Source organism: Leptodactylus fuscus, chromosome 1, assembly GCF_031893055.1.
Source record: "Leptodactylus fuscus isolate aLepFus1 chromosome 1, aLepFus1.hap2, whole genome shotgun sequence".
Classification (NCBI taxonomy): Eukaryota; Metazoa; Chordata; class Amphibia; order Anura; family Leptodactylidae; genus Leptodactylus; species Leptodactylus fuscus.
The window spans coordinates 345,270,513-345,289,498 of NC_134265.1; the positions used below are offsets into that span (position 1 = coordinate 345,270,513).

Sequence of the window (18,986 nt, forward strand, 5' to 3'; positions counted from 1 at the left end):
TAAAACCAAAGCCCGTAAGAAAGTCGCAGAACTGCATTTTTTCTTCAAATCCACCCCATTCAGAATTTTTTTCCTGCTTCCCAGTACATTATATAGAATAAATAATGGTGGCATCATGAAGAAAATTTGTCCCAGGAAAAATTAAGACCTCATATGGCTCTGGGAGCGGAGAAATAAAAAAGTTATGGGGTTTAGAAGGAGGGGAGTCAAAAACGAAAAACGAAAATCAAAAAATGCCATCGGCGGGAAAGGGTTAACTTCAAATACTTCTGTCCCAAAGTCACTATGTAAAGTTTCTCACAACACTGTATATATAGCAGCTCAAATACAAAGTAACCAACACAAAAGTCTCACGTATTCTCTGAATTACAACAACAACAAGATACAAAGTTACATTTCATATCCCATACCTTATACACAGTACGAAAACCTTACCCGCACCTGTATATACCCACTGCTACAATCACCGCAGACGAAGTCGCGGGTAACAGCTAGTTATTAATATTTGAAATTATTTTCATTTGCTTAAAATTTTATTTTTTAAATTATTTTACTTGAATTTTCATTTTTTACTTTTCTATTTTTATTCTACAAGAAAATAAAGCAGTGATCAGACGCAGTAACACAATTCGGTGGTTCACAGGTCGCATCTTGTCTGATTGCGGTTGTTCCTTTTCTTTCTCTAGCCTCCAGACCACAATGACGACTTCTCCAGAAAACGACCAAGTTAGCTACCAAGACATATTCCATCCCTCACTTCTGCATCTCATCCACACACACAAGAATTCAGACATCAGACCCCCATATAGTCAGACCCCCTAAATGAATTTAACCCTGACCCCCTAAAATATTTGAGAACCCAGGCCTATAGTGCTACACCTACATCCTACATTTCATTTACCCTAAAATGTATTCATTGCCTGTAAGATTAGATTTCGGTGCCAGGACTACCTGGGAATATTGGAGTGCAAACTTAAAGATGATGGAAGGGATCTCAGCCTTGTACATAATCTCATATTCTGTCACCGCAGCAGTTTTAATGACCTGAATTTCGCTAATAATCTGGATTTTGTAAAAGAAACATATAGTTAGTACACCAGGCATTGCATTAAACGCTTCTGCTAAGAACCTCAGGGGATACAATGGAGTAGCATAATTTAATGTAATACAGCTATATACTGTGTATCCTGTACGCCACCAGCCGACAGTCTATTCCTATGTGTATTGTTCTCTCACCAATATACTGAAGCGAAGCACTTATAAGACCCTGGGACCTCGTCTACACTACATCATTATCACCCACTCGGAGGTACACTGTACTGATAAAGCAAACTTTAAATTGACATTTAACACCTCACATCCCATTGCAGAGTTTAAGTCTGTAGCTGACAGAACAATACAACCAAAATCCAAGGAGTTGTAAGGATCACCTTTAAGTTACCCTCCTGGGGTGAACATGTTGGGCTATGTAATGGGCTTGTGTTATGTAACTCCCCTTTGAGCCCTGTTCGCTCAGCGCTGAATTGCAATTAATGTCTCTAAGTTGAACAGCTTGGCAACCAGGTTATTGTACTGGGAATGTTTATGTGTATATATATATCTGTGGTTGTGTTACTGAGCAGCGTGTTAACTCTTCTGTAGCAGTCTATGTCTATATATATATATATATATATATATATATATATATATATATATACATATATATATATAGATCTGTCCTTCAGGGGTGATAGCAAGCAGGTATATGCGGTGGGTTATATTAAAGGGGTTGTGCAATTTCTGCAAATAGATGTTATTGTTTGTATAATAAAAAGTTCTACTATTTTCCAATATACTTTCTTTTGTTTTTTGTATGTAGATTGCGATCCCCCCATAGAGCTCACAATGTACTTTTTCCCTATTAGTATGTCTTTTTTTGGAATATGGGATGGAAATCCATGCAAACACGGGGGGGAACATACAAACTCCTTGCAGATGGTTTTTTTGCCCTTGGCGGGATTTGAATACCAGGACTCCAGTGGTGCAGGGCTGCAGTGCTAACCACTGAGCCACCGTGTGGCTCCTCCAATATACTTTCTGTATTAATTCTTCATGGTTTTCTAGATCTCTGCTTGCTGTTCTGTTTACTTCCAGCAGATAAAAATCAATCCATGGTCATGTAATGCACACATTGTGCTGTGACTGTAACAAGCTGTACACCTTTGTGTCCATCACATGACCATGGACTATAGATCACATGACCATGGACTGTACATCACATGACTATGAATTGTTTCTCACATAACCATGGACTATACATCACATAACCATGGACTATACATCACATGACCATGGACTATACATCACATGACCATGGACTATACATCACATGACCATGGACTATACATCACATGACCATGGACCATATATATCACATGACCATGGACCATATATATCACATGACCATGCACTGTATATCACATGACCATGGACTATATATCATATGACCATGGACTATACATCACATGACCATGGACTGTATATCACTTGACCATGGACTATACATCACATGACCATGGACTGTATATCACATGACCATGGACCATATATATCACATGACCATGGACTGTATATCACATGACCATGGACTATACATCACATGACCATGGACCATATATATCACATGACCATGCACTGTATATTACATGACCATGGACTATATATCATATGACCATGGAATGTATATCACTTGACCATGGACTATACATCACATGACCATGGACTATACATCACATGACCATGGACCATATATATCACATGACCATGGACTGTATATCACATGACCATGGACTGTATATCGCATGACCATGGACTATATATCATATGACCATGGAATGTATATCACTTGACCATGGACTATACATCACATGACCATGGACTGTATATCACTTGACCATGGACTGTATATCACATGACCATGGACTGTATATCACATGACCATGGACTGATTGTTATCCACTGGAAGTAAGCAGAATGAATAACAGCAAACAGAGATCTAGAAAATCGTGAGGACTTGATACAGAAAGTTATTTCCAAAATTGTCTTGATAAAGCAGCACAGAAAGCCTGCAGTAAATCTATCCAATGTGCATTTTTACTAAGAGAGAATTCAGACGTTGCAGCTAAGGTTCAGAGATTTTTAATGCTGTTGCAATTTTTGAAAGTAGAACATGAGAAATAAATGTTCTAACCAGGGGTGGGATGAAATGGCCTACCAAACTGATTGTACAAATACAGCTGACTCACAGGATGGGGTAGAAGTGGAACCCTGACCCTGTTCTGAAAGCCTGCAGCCTATAAGGTGCAGGGAGCGAGAGGTAGACCCCTACCTGGTCCAGTATGGGGCAGTGATGGAGGCCATTATACTGTATGGGGCAGTGATTGGAGCCATTACATTGTATGGGAAAACTAATTGGAGCCAATATACTGTATGGGGCAATGATGGGACAGTAATGAGGGCTATTGTACTGTATAGGGCAGTGATGAGGGATGTTATACTGTATGGGGCAGTGATGAGCACCATTACACTGTATGGAGGCAGTAATGGGGGCCATTATATTCCATTGGGCAGTGGTTATGGCCTTTATGTTTTCAGACCCCAGAGTATAATGATGGAGACCCAGGGAAGGATACAAACATAAAAAACACTGTTACTTACCTCTCCTGGGCTCCGGCGCACTCCATGCTTATGTCGTCCATCTTCAATATTGTATGGGACATCATGTGAGCCAGGGCTTGCATCATGTGAGCCTTGGCCCATGTGAAATCTAGGACATCACCAAGTAGTCCTGAAGACTTCTGGAGCCAGGAAAGGTAAGTAACAGTGTTATTTTATGTAGCAGTGGCTGCCACCAGGGCCACTAATGTCCTAGGCCCCGTGGCAGCAGCTACCTCTGCTATCCTGGTAGTTACGCCCCTGAATAAGACCCCTAAAATAAGCCCTAGCCCTTTTTTCAGAGAAAAAAGATATTATAGGACCCTGTCTTATTTTCAGAGAAACACTGTATTGTCCTTGTACTGTGACATCGCTGTGTGTATTATCCTGTACTGTGACATCACTGTGTGTATTATCCTGTACTGTGACATCACTGTGTGTATTATCCCTGTACTGTGACATCACTGTGTGTATTATCTCTGTACTGTGACATCACTGTGTGTATTATCTCTGTACTGTGACATCACTGTGTGTATTATCCCTGTACTGTGACATCACTGTGTGTATTATCTCTGTAGTGTGACATCACTGTGTGTATTATCCTGTACTGTGACATCACTGTGTGCATTATCCCTGTACTGTGACATCACTGTGTGTATTATCCTGTACTGTGACATCACTGTGTGTATTATCCTGTACTGTGACATCACTGTGTGTATTATCTCTGTACTGTGACATCACTGTGTGTATTATCTCTGTACTGTGACATCACTGTGTGTATTATCCCTGTACTGTGACATCACTGTGTGTATTATCCTGTACTGTGACATCACTGTGTGTATTATCCCTGTACTGTGACATCACTGTGTGTATTATCTCTGTACTGTGACATCACTGTGTGTATTATCTCTGTAGTGTGACATCACTGTGTGTATTATCCCTGTACTGTGACATCACTGTGTGTATTATCCCTGTACTGTGACATCACTGTGTGTATTATCTCTGTACTGTGACATCACTGTGTGTATTATCCTGTACTGTGACATCACTGTGTGTATTATCTCTGTACTGTGACATCACTGTGTGTATTATCCTGTAATGTGACATCACTGTGTGTATTATCCCTGTACTGTGACATCACTGTGTGTATTATCTCTGTACTGTGACATCACTGTGTGTATTATCCCTGTACTGTGACATCACTGTGTGTATTATCCTGTACTGTGACATCACTGTGTGTATTATCCCTGTACTGTGACATCACTGTGTGTATTATCCCTGTACTGTGACATCACTGTGTGTATTATCCCTGTACTGTGACATCACTGTGTGTATTATCCCTGTACTGTGACATCACTGTGTGTATTATCTCTGTACTGTGACATCACTGTGTGTATTATCTCTGTACTGTGACATCACTGTGTGTATTATCCTGTACTGTGACATCACTGTGTGTATTATCCCTGTACTGTGACATCACTGTGTGTATTATCCCTGTACTGTGACATCACTGTGTGTATTATCTCTGTACTGTGACATCACTGTGTGTATTATCCTGTACTATAACATCACTGTGTGTATTATCCTGTACTGTGACATCACTGTCTGTATTATCTCTGTACTGTGACATCACTGTGTGTATTATCTCTGTACTGTGACATTACTGTGTGTATTATCCCTGTACTGTGACATCACTGTGTGTATTATCTCTGTACTGTGACATCACTGTGTGTATTATCCTGTACTGTGACATCACTGTGTGTATTATCCTGTACTGTGACATCACTGTGTGTATTATCCTCTACTGTGACATCACTGTGTGTATTATCCTGTACTGTGACATCACTGTGTGTATTATCCTGTACTATAACATCACTGTGTGTATTATCCTGTACTGTGACATCACTGTGTGTGTTATCTCTGTACTGTGACATCACTGTGTGTATTATCTCTGTACTGTGACATCACTGTGTGTATTATCTCTGTACTGTGACATCACTGTGTGTATTATCCCTGTACTGTGACATCACTGTGTGTATTATCTCTGTACTGTTACATCACTGTGTGTATTATCCCTGTACTGTGACATCACTGTGTGTATTATCTCTGTACTGTGACATCACTGTGTGTATTATCTCTGTACTGTGACATCACTGTGTGTATTATCTCTGTACTGTGACATCACTGTGTGTATTATCTCTGTACTGTGACATCACTGTGTGTATTATCTCTGTACTGTGACATCACTGTGTGTATTATCTCTGTACTGTGACATCACTGTGTGTATTATCCCTGTACTGTGACATCACTGTGTGTATTATCTCTGTACTGTGACATCACTGTGTGTATTATCTCTGTACTGTGACATCACTGTGTGTATTATCCCTGTACTGTGACATCACTGTGTCTATTCTCCCTGTACTGTGACATCACTGTGTGTATTATCTCTGTACTGTGACATCACTGTGTGTATTATCTCTGTACTGTGACATCACTGTGTGTATTATCCTGTACTGTGACATCACTGTGTGTATTATCCCTGTACTGTGACATCACTGTGTGTATTATCCCTCTACTGTGACATCACTGTGTATTATCCCTGTACTGTGACATCACTGTGTGTATTATCTCTGTACTGTGACATCACTGTGTGTATTATCCCTGTACTGTGACATCACTGTGTCTATTCTCCCTGTACTGTGACATCACTGTGTGTATTATCTCTGTACTGTGACATCACTGTGTGTATTATCTCTGTACTGTGACATCACTGTGTGTATTATCCTGTACTGTGACATCACTGTGTGTATTATCCCTGTACTGTGACATCACTGTGTGTATTATCCCTCTACTGTGACATCACTGTGTATTATCCCTGTACTGTGACATCACTGTGTGTATTATCCCTGTACTGTGACATCACTGTGTGTATTATCCCTGTACTGTGACATCACTGTGTGTATTATCTCTGTACTGTGACATCACTGTGTGTATTATCCCTGTACTGTGACATCACTGTGTGTATTATCTCTGTACTGTGACATCACTGTATTATCTCTGTACTGTGACATCACTGTGTGTATTATCCCTGTACTGTGACATCACTGTGTGTATTATCCTGTACTGTGACATCACTGTGTGTATTATCCCTGTACTGTGACATCACTGTGTGTATTATCTCTGTACTGTGACATCACTGTGTGTATTATCCTGTACTGTGACATCACTGTGTGTATTATCCTGTACTGTGACATCACTGTGTGTATTATCCTGTACTGTGACATCACTGTGTGTATTATCTCTGTACTGTGACATCACTGTGTGTATTATCTCTGTACTGTGACATCACTCTGTGTATTATCTCTGTACTGTGACATCACTGTATTATCTCTGTACTGTGACATCACTGTGTGTATTATCTCTGTACTGACATCACTGTGTGTATTATCTCTGTACTGTGACATCACTGTGTGTATTATCCTGTACTGTGACATCACTGTGTGTATTATCTCTGTACTGTGACATCACTGTGTGTATTATCTCTGTACTGTGACATCACTCTGTGTATTATCTCTGTACTGTGACATCACTCTGTGTATTATCTCTGTACTGTGACATCACTGTGTGTATTATCCCTGTTTTGTAAAGTCACTATGTACGTGATCCTTGTATGTAAAGAAGACCCAAATAATTGTACTCTTTTCAAGTTCTGAACTTGCTGCTTAAGGTGGTCATGGCAGAACGGTCGCACTATAAGTTTTGCAATGAGGTCCCATAGTTGCTTGTGACGTCCAGGGTAAAGCCCCTCGGGCAGATACCAGTTGCCCCATATCAGTGATATATGAACCAGCTGCACATTATTTCTTCCTCCCTTCCTTTAGCAGTAAAGTATAAACTTTCCACCATCAGAAGTCACAAGAGCTACAGGTAGCGTAACCTTCTCACGTCTGCGCCCCCTCCCTCCTATAAAGCCCCTTTCCAAGCTGTGATTGAAATTCTGCCTGACTGTTCTCCTAAAATGTTCATGCATAAGAGAGTGAGATGAAAATATCCACCTTGCAGCGGCTGCTAAGAGCTTTCTGTCTGAGGTTTGGATAAGCTTTGGATGTGGAGCCCCTGAGAACTAGATGATGAATAATTCATGGCTGGGTGGTCTTAGCACACCATTGAAGGTTGTCATTGGGTTGTAACAAAATGACTCTTCCTTCCAGTGAGTGCTGAATGAGGATGCAGCAGATAGACTCACTGCAGGAGAGGAATCCTAGCAGCTAGGCACTGCCACACATCCAGCAAGTCATTCCTGACCCTAGGGGGCATCTCATCAATGCCACAGTGCACATTCCGCTGCATCCCCTCACTAACACTCCTGCATGGACACGGACGCATGCTATGCCCTGCCTCTGGGGGGGTCTATGCCTTACAGGTAAGTCTAATACTAGCACATTGCTTTGCACTTGTAGCTTATCTGTAATGCTGTCTTATCCTGCATGCACGGCGCTATCAGGTCATCGGATCCTCCAGCATGCCACCGTGCCAAGATGCCCTTGCTTGAGGACAGGTGAATTATTCTGGATGGCTGGCGCTGTGATTGGCACCTGTTCACAGGCTGGGATACAAAGTATCACAATGTAACCGCTTCATTGTTGCAATGCACTAACAATTATCTATTGCAGTTTAGGAAGGATTAACCAGTTCATTGCCTGGCAATGCTTTTAACTACCCCCCCCCCCTTCCCCGCACAGTCCTTTCATCCACCTGTTGTCTTTGTGACAAGGACTCTAATATCATTTCACGCCAGCTTTGGATGTGACTTTAAGCACAGTGAGTGGGATTGAATCCTGGAGCCCGGGAGGGAGGATCATAATGATTTGCTGTTCCCGCTTGGATTTCGGCTTACATGCCAAGGAAAAAGCTTTTGGGGTGGACTGGGAGTTGTAATTGAGAGCCTACCCTATTGACCTGTAGGGGTCCTCCTCATAGTGAACACCTGGACTAATTGTCCCTTCCTCCTCCCCATCATCATCATCATTAACTCTTGCTGTGCTGGGAGCTAGGCACACTGCAGCGTTCAATTAAAATACTAATTGCAAATGCAAAAATGCAATCGCACCCCATGCAGGACTCGGCGTGTAGTGGCGCTGGAACACAACGACTGCAGACCTGACTTTTACTATATGTTTCCTATAACACTTCTCAGCAAAGCAATTCCTGTGGCAGTGTGAATGACGCCTAACTGTTGGGTTACAACCAGAAGAAAAACTAAAAAAAACTTTGTTTTAAGTTAGGAAATCTGGGTAACAATATGGATAACAATACAGCGGCAGACATGGTCATCCAGCGTTCCTAAAGTTCTTAATAGCAAGTGCAGACATGATTTAATGGAAGAAATTTAGGTGCTGGACAACAACACCGTACCATACACATGAATGGAAATGCAGAAATTTCTGCACAAAATCTGAGCCACACAGGAACCTACAGACAGTATCCGATCCTATTTAGGGTTGGGGGCGTTTGGGGTTGAGCCAGAGGAAGTTTGAAATAAAGACCCCCATTGACTTCAATGGGTTCCGTTTTCCGCGCGGAACCCATTGAAGTCAATGGGAGTCTTTTTTTTCAGCGCTGATTCTGCCGCGAGTTATCGTGCCAGAATCAGCGCCAACTTCCTCCATGTGAATGCCCCCTTAATGAAGTGCTATGGTCGGTGACATGGACCAAAATAGAGCGTCTCCATTCTATTATGCTTACCGTTGGTCTGCAGAAGACAAACAAACGTCTGCATGGTTTGTTCAATCCATAATTATCATTGAAATCTCACATGGGCAAAATGCGATCATTGGCATCTGTGTGTGGGCGCGGTGTCATCCACATGCGGCTGCCGCTACACGAGAAACCAGCTATTGCTGAGGTGTTATGATCTAAATCAAAATCGCGATTAATTGCAGAAATGCAACTTTTTTTTGCAGATTTTGCAGCGGTTTTTTGAGCCAGGGTCAAGACTGGCTACAGAATTAATGGGAAATATATAGAAAGTTCTTATACTTCTACCTTCTGCTCAATCCACTCCAGGCTTTGGCTCAAAAAACTGCAGCAAAATCTGCAACAAAAAAAGCTGAGTTTTCACGACATAGGGCCTCAGCCTCATTCATCTCTTCTGGTCTCTGGCGCAACTCCCTGCTGTCTTCTGACTGATATCAAGGACCACTGATTCCCTATAACCAACTACCATGTTGCAATTTGTGCTAAATTCTGAATCAATGGGGGGAATTTACATGTCAAAAACATGTTTTGTCCATTTTCCGATCTGGCTTTTCAGTACAGGGCAGGGGTTCACGGCGGGCTGGGTGGAAAATATCCCAGTCTGATGGATTTCAATAACTCATTCCAGAAAACTGGCATGAGTTATACTTGAATCCTATGGAGTCCAATGCAAAGAATTTTAATAAACTTCCTCCAATGTCTTTTCAGACAGTGGTTTTTGGGTTTAAAGGAAGTGTGTCATCAGAACCCAGAAGATCAACCCAACCCTGCAGATAGATAGGTTAGGGTCACCCGAATCAACCAGTGTTAACCATGTGAATTGGCATCTCTGTTGCTGAGATATCCCTGTTTTTGTTGGTCTACAAATAATCTCTTTAGAGCAATGAGGGAAACCATGTCCTTGTTGCTCCAAATAGCTCATTTGCATATTGACAAAACATCCATATCTTAGTAATGGAGGCAGAGATTCACAACGGGAAACATGTTTTTGTAACCCATCTTTTTGCAGGGTTGGGTTGATATACCAAACAGGCTTCTCTAAGGGGGCCTTTGGGCAGACCAGCGGAGCTCAGCCATACAATAGACCGGTGAGGTTTAGTTATAGAAATCTTCTCAACATTGCTGCTGCTGTGGATGGTGCCCCCTTAGTGTTCCCACAGAGTATAATCAGTGCTCCCACACACAGTATAATGTCTCCTTATACCCTGCACATAATATAATGTCCCCCCACACAGTACAGTGCTAGTACACTCTACACAGTATAATGTCTCCTTATGCCCTGCACATAATATAATGACCCCACACACAGTATAATGTCTCCTTATGCCCCACACATAATATAATGTCCCCCCACACAGTATAATGTCCCCCCATGCAATGCAGTGCTATAGTACACTCTACACAGTTTAATGTCTCCTTATGCTCCACACATAATATAATGTCCCTCCACACAGTGCAGTGCTAGTACACCCTACACAGTATATTGTCTCCTTATGCCCCGCACATAATATAATGTCCCCCCACACAGTATAATGTCCCCCCATGCAATGCAGTGCTATAGTACACTCTACACAGTTTAATGTCTCCTTATGCTCCACACATAATATAATGTCCCTCCACACAGTGCAGTGCTAGTACACCCTACACAGTATAATGTCTCCTTATGCCCCGCACATAATATAATGTCCCCCCACACAGTATAATGTCCCCCCATGCAATGCAGTGCTATAGTACACTCTACACAGTATAATGTCTCCTTATGCCCCACACATAATATAATGTCCCTCCACACAGTGCAGTGCTAGTACACCCTACACAGTATAATGTCTCCTTATGCCCCGCACATAATATAATGTCCCCCCACACAGTATAATGTCCCCCCATGCAATGCAGTGCTATAGTACACTCTACACAGTATAATGTCTCCTTATGCCCCACACATAATATAATGTCCCCCCACACAGTACAGTGCTAGTACACTCTACACAGTATAATGTCTCCTTATGCCCTGCACATAATATAATGACCCCACACACAGTATAATGTCCCCCCACACAGTGAAGTGCTATAGTACACTCTACACTGTATAATGTCTCCTTATGCCCCACACATAATATAATGTCCCCCCCACATAGTATAATGTCCCCAAACACAGTGCAGTGCTAGAACACTCTACACAGTATAATGTCTCCTTACGCCCCGCACATAATATAATGTCTCAATGTGTGTGATACCAGACTTAAAGGGGTTGTCCCATTAAAGTCACTTATCCTCTATCCACAGGATAGGGGATAAGTGTCACGTCACTGGGTGTCCTACCTGTGGGACCCCAGAGATCAAGAGAACAGGGGCCCCAAAGTCTTCCTGCATCCTCCACTGACACATCATTCTCATGGAGGCCACATGGAGAACTTTTCCCCTGTTCCCTGTTGTCCTCATTGCTGGACATTGGTCGGACCCCCAGTGATGTGACGCTTACCCCCTATCCCCAGCTTACTATAGTAAGAATGTTCATCAGTGATACAAATCTCCGTGCACATGCAGCAGAACATTTCAGCATGGATTTGACAGCAGGCTGAGGATTTTTTCTTTCTGGATTGGAAGCAGATTTAACCCATTGCTGTGTGACAGAAGGATTTTTCTTGGGATTTTACGTTGCTTTGGCCTGCGTAACATTTGCATTGTGCATTGTAGGACTGAGGTTCCTTGGACCCACCAGATAAAATGATTGTGGGGGTCCGACCTCCAACAACTACAGTACCCTTCAAATGTGGGTCTTCAGATATTCGTATCCGAACCTGGGCCCACCCAAGGATTCTCTGGTACACTGGTGGGCCAGTCCAAGCATGGCGTTGTGTGAGCACGTGGCCTAATATATACTGTTCTCCTAGTGCACTGTATATGAGTACAGCGCTGACAGTCCCCATCATCAGCTCAGTCTACAAATAGCATTGTGGGGGCTGAAATATATGAAGAGAGGCTGGGGGTGCCGAGGTACCTGCTGAAAATCTATATTAGATGTACAGTACAACAAGCGTATCATCTCTACTGCATCAGCATATTACTTCCCATGGGCAAAAGGTATGCTTTACTATAGCACCCCAATATGAGATACCGCTATATACTGTACTCTGCTATAAGACCATATATGCTCTTGTGTATCAAACCACTAGAATGCAACCAAAATGTCCTTTTCCTTGATTCACAAAAGTTATAACAACACCCTTGCACTCATACAGAACACCAGCAACTGTCTCTCTGCTGTCTCTAATATCATGTCCTCGCTCTATCTGAAACGAAATCTCTCCAAGACTGAACTACTACTGTTTCCACCATCTAACAGATCTGTCCCTGATATATCCATTGTAGTCTCAGGCCTTACTATAACTCCTAGGCAGCAGGCCCGCTGCCTCGGGGTCATGTTTGATGCAGACCTTTCCTTCACCCCTCATATTGAATCACTCGCACGTTCATGTCACCTCCACCTCAAAAACATCTCCAGAATACGCCCTTTCCTCACCAGAGATACACTAAAGACACTTATTGTCTCTCTGATTCACTCTCGCCTTGACTACTGTAACTCCTTACTAATCGGTCTTCCCCTCACTAAACTCTGCCCCCTACAATCTATTCTGAATGCAGCGTCCAGGCTCATCTATCAGGCTAGACCAGGGGTCCTCAAACTTTTTAAACAGTGGGCCGGAGGGAGAGCAGGTCGCACAGACATCAGGAGCGGTGCCCTCCAATAGGTAAAGTGAAGTGCGCTCCATGGCCTGCCCTGAGCTCCCCAGGAGCTTCATTATAAATGCACGCCTGCTGGCGTTGTCGGCGGGCCAGACAGAAGTGCTTGGCGGGCCGCATGTGGCCCGCGGGCCGCAGTTTGAGGACCCCTGGTCTAGACGCTACAGCGATGCCTCCGGTCTGTGCCAGTCACTACATTGGCTGCCTATTCAATATAGAATAAAATATAAAGTTCTCACTCTCATCCACAAGGCTCTCCATAATGCCGCACGCCCATACATTTCCTCCCTCCTCTCTGTCTATCGCCCAACCCGTGTTCTCCGCTCACTCAATGACCTAACACTTACATCCTCTATTATCAGAACCTCCCATGCTCGTATACAAGACTTCTCCCAAGCTGCACCACTTCTCTGGAATGCTCTACCCCGGACAAACAGATTAACTCCCAATTTCTACAGTTTCAAACGCAAAGTAAAGACGCATTTTTTCAGACAAGCCTATCACAATGTCTAACGTAAACCCTTAACCCTCCTCTGTCCCCGCTCCCACATTACCCCACATGATATGATGCCATCTCAGGCTAACTTTATATGTCCAAGCTCCATCCACATGTTAAAGGACACGACTGTCGACGGCTCATAAAGTTTTATGTTTGTGTAATGACAGTCACCTCTATTACAAAAGTGTCTGACCTCTGTATAAGCAATGCCGCCCCTGCTACCTCTTGTGTCACCCCCTCTACCTCATAGATTGTAAGCTCTTGCGAGCAGGGCCCTCAGTCCCATTGTGTGAAATGACTTTCTTTGTAATGTATCTTTCTGTCTGTATTTGAACCCTACAAATTGTACAGCGCTGCGGAATATGTTGGCGCTATAGAAATAAAATTTATCATTATTATTATTATTATTATTATTATTATTATATTATTATAACAACTCTGCTGATGAGAATAGAAACATAAAAAATCATTACTTGTCTCACCTCGGGTAGTTAGCGGCCCCATTACAGATTTTGCACTGGGGCCCAGAAGCTTCAAGTTATGCCTATATAGGTTGACCACAGGGCTCAAGATGGCTTGACTGTGATCTTCTGCTGCGTAGTTGTCAACTGTCTCAAAATGTCAGAAACTATTCCAACAAATTTGTGTAGATCCCAGACACCAGAACTTTTGACATGCCCCCCCAACCGACGCCGAAGACCTCGACCGACCCCCTCCTCCGCACTCTATTATGTCCCTTAGTAAACCCTGCACACAGTATTATACCCCATAGTGGCCCCTGCACACAGTATTATACCCCATAGTGGCCCCTGCACACAGTATTATACCCCATAGTGGCCCCTGCACACAGTATTATGTCCCTTAGTGGCCCCTGCACACAGTATTATGTCCCTTAGTGGTCCCTGCACACAGTATTATCCCCCATAGTGGCCCCTGCACACAGTATTATACCCCATAGTGGCCCCTGCACACAGTATTATGTCCCTTAGTGGCCCCTGCACACAGTATTATGTCCCTTAGTGGTCCCTGCACACAGTATTATGCCCCATAGTGGTCCCTGCACACAGTATTATGCCCCATAGTGGCCCCTGCACACAGTATTATCCCCCATAGTGGTCCCTGCACACAGTATTATGCCCCATAGTGGTCCCTGCACACAGTATTATGCCCCATAGTGGTCCCTGCACACAGTATTATCCCCCATAGTGGTCCCTGCACACAGTATTATGCCCCATAGTGGCCCCTGCACACAGTATTATACCCCATAGTGGCCCCTGCACACTGTATTATCCCCCATAGTGTCCCCTGCACACAGTATTATCCCCCATAGTGGCCCCTGCACACAGTATTATCACCCATAGTGGCCCCTGCACACATTTTCTTAATTGTCAAAAATAAGCTATTAACCCTTCTATTTCTGAAAGCGTTCTTACTTTACAGTATTTTGTCCACCCCTGCCTAAGACTTTTGCACACCACTGTATGTTGCTTGATCTCTGGGTCCTTTGCTTGTTTGGCTTCATTCACAATTAATGTCCGTAATTAAAATCAGTGATTGTTAATGATCAGCGCCCGGCAAGAAGTCATTAACCCCGCGCTATCAACTCAGCATTTTTTCGCCAAGGTATAAAGACCTGGGAATGTGGCACATTGATTGAGGACCTCGTGTTTATGTCGGGAGGTGGCAGAGAGAATTCCTGTCTGTAGTCATCACTTACAAGACTCTTCTAGAGGAATAGACTGTGTATACAGCCCACCAGAATGTCTTCCAGCTCACGCTGTGTGGGAGTCAGCTAGAAATGGGAATGACTGAGCCAATCCAGAATCTAGCACATGTGGATAGAATATCTGATCGGCTGCGAGAAAGACCAGTCACATCCACAGGGTTAATATTTCATGGAAAAAAAGCAACACTGCTGAGTGCGACGGGGTTTATGAATGGCATGAACTGATCCCTATATGAGGGGGGTCCTACAGTCTGCAGGGGCCCATAGGAGAACACAAGTACTGATGTGTCATAGTGCAAGGTCCTTGCATTGGGTCATGGTTGGTCTGTGAAGGTTGTCATCCTGGATAACAATGCCAATACATATATATATAACATTCAGATGAGGAACTACAGTCACGGACATTTCTATAGCGTCCACGTTATGGGGGGCTACAGATTTGCGGCTTCACCGTGGACCCATCAGAGACCTCCAGGTCCAACCATAATAAAATCCATGGAGGCAGGATAGGCAAATGTCAATGGAGCAAAATACTTGGATCGCTTTGATGTCTGGCAGTTTGAGTATCTTAAATCATTTCTCCCTGCCTTGTGTATTGAGACTTAGGATACAGTTTGGCAGACATGCCACCCCTGCCCCGTCAGGAGACCATTAACCCTTATGTTATAAAGAATCAGCAGGTCAGTAAATGGTCAAATAGGGGAGACTGTGGAGAACAACGGAGCTGAAAGGCTGTATTCCGCCTGTAAGCTGGGCTAGTGGACTTTGGGTATTGGCCAAGCTGGAATGGCCCTAAATTTTGAGCCTCCTTCTTCCATTGTAATAAAGTCAAAGTTACTAAGAGGGCACATACTACATTTGATGCAACAAAAATCATAATATACCTACACGCCACCTAATGACTTATGAGCATGTTCACCCACCGCTTAACCCACGCCCCTTTAACTGCATCTCTTGTCCTAATGTACCCAGCAGTGCTTATGGGGTTTGCAGGCCCGAGGCCTCCCTTACCGATTCCCCTCTCCTGATCACAGCCTCCTTCACAGAGAGGAAGCGCCAGCGGCCATGAGCAGGACCGAGGGTCATTTTTTAAAATCAGATACTTTTTATTAACCAATTTTACTTTACATAAAAACAAAAAAACAACAAAACAACCCCAACGTAACATCAATCCAAGGTAAATATGGAGACCTTATCCAACATGCATAGGGGACTGTCCATTAGGACCCCACACTAAAACTCCCAAACATCCTTCCATTCATAGGAAGGAGTAGAGATGAGATCTATCCCTAATCAGAGACAGGGAGGGAAGACCAGGTGTATCCAACCATGCCCCCCAATTTTTTTCAAATTTAGTTTGGGCCTTTCTCTGTATATATACTTCCCTCTCCAGCCTAATAGTATTATTGACTCTGAATATCAATTCCACTAGAGAGGGAGGGCTCGGGTCCAACCAATGATATGCAATCAATTTTTTTGCCTGGTACTATACAGGAGCGAGGATCATTAAGTAAACAGGGCCCATTAGCTGCTGAGTTACTCCAGTAGGTTAAAACATCAGGGGCCCGCCAGGCCCCCTATTTTCTCGGGCCCTGTGGCAGCTGCTACCGCTGCTATCCCGGCAGTTATGCCCCTGCCCAAAACGAATCAGGGACTGGAGCTATCTGAAATATGGATAGTGCCATCCAGTGGCGTAACTAGGAATGACGGGGCCCCGTGGCGAACTTTTGGCATGGGGCCCCCTCCAAGAGGGGTACATGGGCGTGCAGGCTGTTTGTGACGTTGTGAGAGGGTGACGTGGGGTGCAGGGTGTGTATAAGCAAAAGGGGAAATGGGGGTGCAAGCTGTGTGCGAGCAAGAGGGTGATCTGGAGGGGGGAACCACCATTCCACCTCACTCTTGCTCACCCACAGCCTGCACCCCCATTCCCCCTTCTTTCTCTGCGCCCCCAGGTCTTCCTCTTTGCTCACACACAGCCTGCATGCCCATGTACCCCTCTTGCACACACACAGCCTACACCACCCATTCCCTCCTCTTACTCACATAGGGCAGAATGGGTGGTGCAGATTGTGAGTAGGAGGGGTACATAGGTGTGCAGGCTGTATGTCAGAAAGGAAGGAATGGGGGTGCAGACTTTCTCACACACAGCCTGCACGCCCATGTACCCCTCTTCCTCACAGTCTATAACCCATTCCCCCCATTGTACACTGACCTGTACAATCCGGGTAGCTCCGCCCACAAAAGACACTGAGTCTTTGTTAGTAGATTAAAGGATCTTTGATGACGTCATGTCTCAGGTCCTTCAATCTACTAGTATAGATGCCGGCACAGGGCCTGGGGACAGCGGGCAGGAGATAGAAGTTTCACTATGCAAGTGCTGGGAGGCAGCAGGAGCCCGGACAGCAGGCGGCCCCTGCTTGGGTGCAGTAGCAAAGGCAGCAATTGCGGACTTTACAACTGTTAAAAGATGGACTGTGGAGGAGGCAGCTCCCTCCATCTTCAGGCAGCCCCCGACACTGCAGTAAATAGGGCCGTTACGTGCTGGAGTTATTCCAGCAGGTAATGGTCTATTTTTTTTTAAAAAAAAAATCCGCAGTGGTAGCAGCTGTCACCGGACCCCTAGTATCCCGGGCCTTGTGGCAGCTGCCTCCACTGCTACCCTGATAGTTATGCCCCTGGTGCCATCTGTCATTCACATCCTCCATGTTTCGGCTACCCTTTCTGATATATAGCGGCACTTCAGAGGCTGCTCTGATAACCTTACAGTATCTTTACATATATTACTATAATGTGAATGGTTCCAGAAACTAAGTACAAGCTTTCATGTCTCCGGGGACTATTGTCAGGATAATCTCATGTTGAGAGCGTCCGCTGCTTCCCAACCTTTCATCTCTTATCCTATTACACAGGCGACCTCTGGGCACATCAGTAATGGACGGCACTGTTTTGCACTGTTTTGCTATTTCTTGTGGGTTTTTAGCAGATGAGATGGTTAAATTGATCCTTCCAGAGCCATCTCTTATACATGGGATTCATAATCCTCTCCTGGCCCAAACGCCAGGGGAGGACTTGGGCAAGGCTGGTTATCTTTCCCTCTGGACAGTTGGGGGAAGACTCTGCAGCATTAATTTGCACCAAAATGGTCTGGGCACACAAAAGTGCAAGTGATGTGCTTGTGCAAGAAAAATAAGGAGGTCTGTATTTATGTGCAGAGTGCTTGAGACTTGGAGCACAAGTGCCTATGTGCTGGGGAGAATGTGGGAGGACTGGATGTGAGACTGTATAGTAGATTGCAGCCATATTGAACCATACTGTCAGAAATGGACCTGTCTATGAGAAGTAAATACCGCACTGAGTCTGAGTCTGGTCTGAGTCTGGTCTGTGCCCGAACCCTGTAGCAGCACCCTGTTACATCACCAATATACGGCATAGGAATATAGATTCCCCCACCTCACTTGCTGCAGAAATCTCCACGTTCAGCTCTGAGTTTAACGCCATGGGGTAGATTTAACAAAACTGATACAAAGTTAAAATGAGATGGAATTGCCCTTCCCAAAGCAATCCTGTTTC

General features: G+C 44.1%; 1 protein-coding gene across 6 annotated transcripts in view; it reads left to right on the top strand.

Moving 5' to 3' along the window:
- Positions 1-7,915: 7,915 nt before the first annotated feature.
- PROM1 (prominin 1) overlaps positions 7,916-18,986 on the top strand; it is a 150,964-nt gene continuing 139,893 nt past the window's right edge. For all 6 annotated transcript variants that reach the window (XR_012712583.1, XM_075261633.1, XM_075261634.1 and 3 more), the window contains exon 1: positions 7,916-8,116. The gene's annotated coding sequence lies outside the window, so the exon portion shown is untranslated. The remainder of the gene's footprint in view (positions 8,117-18,986) is intronic.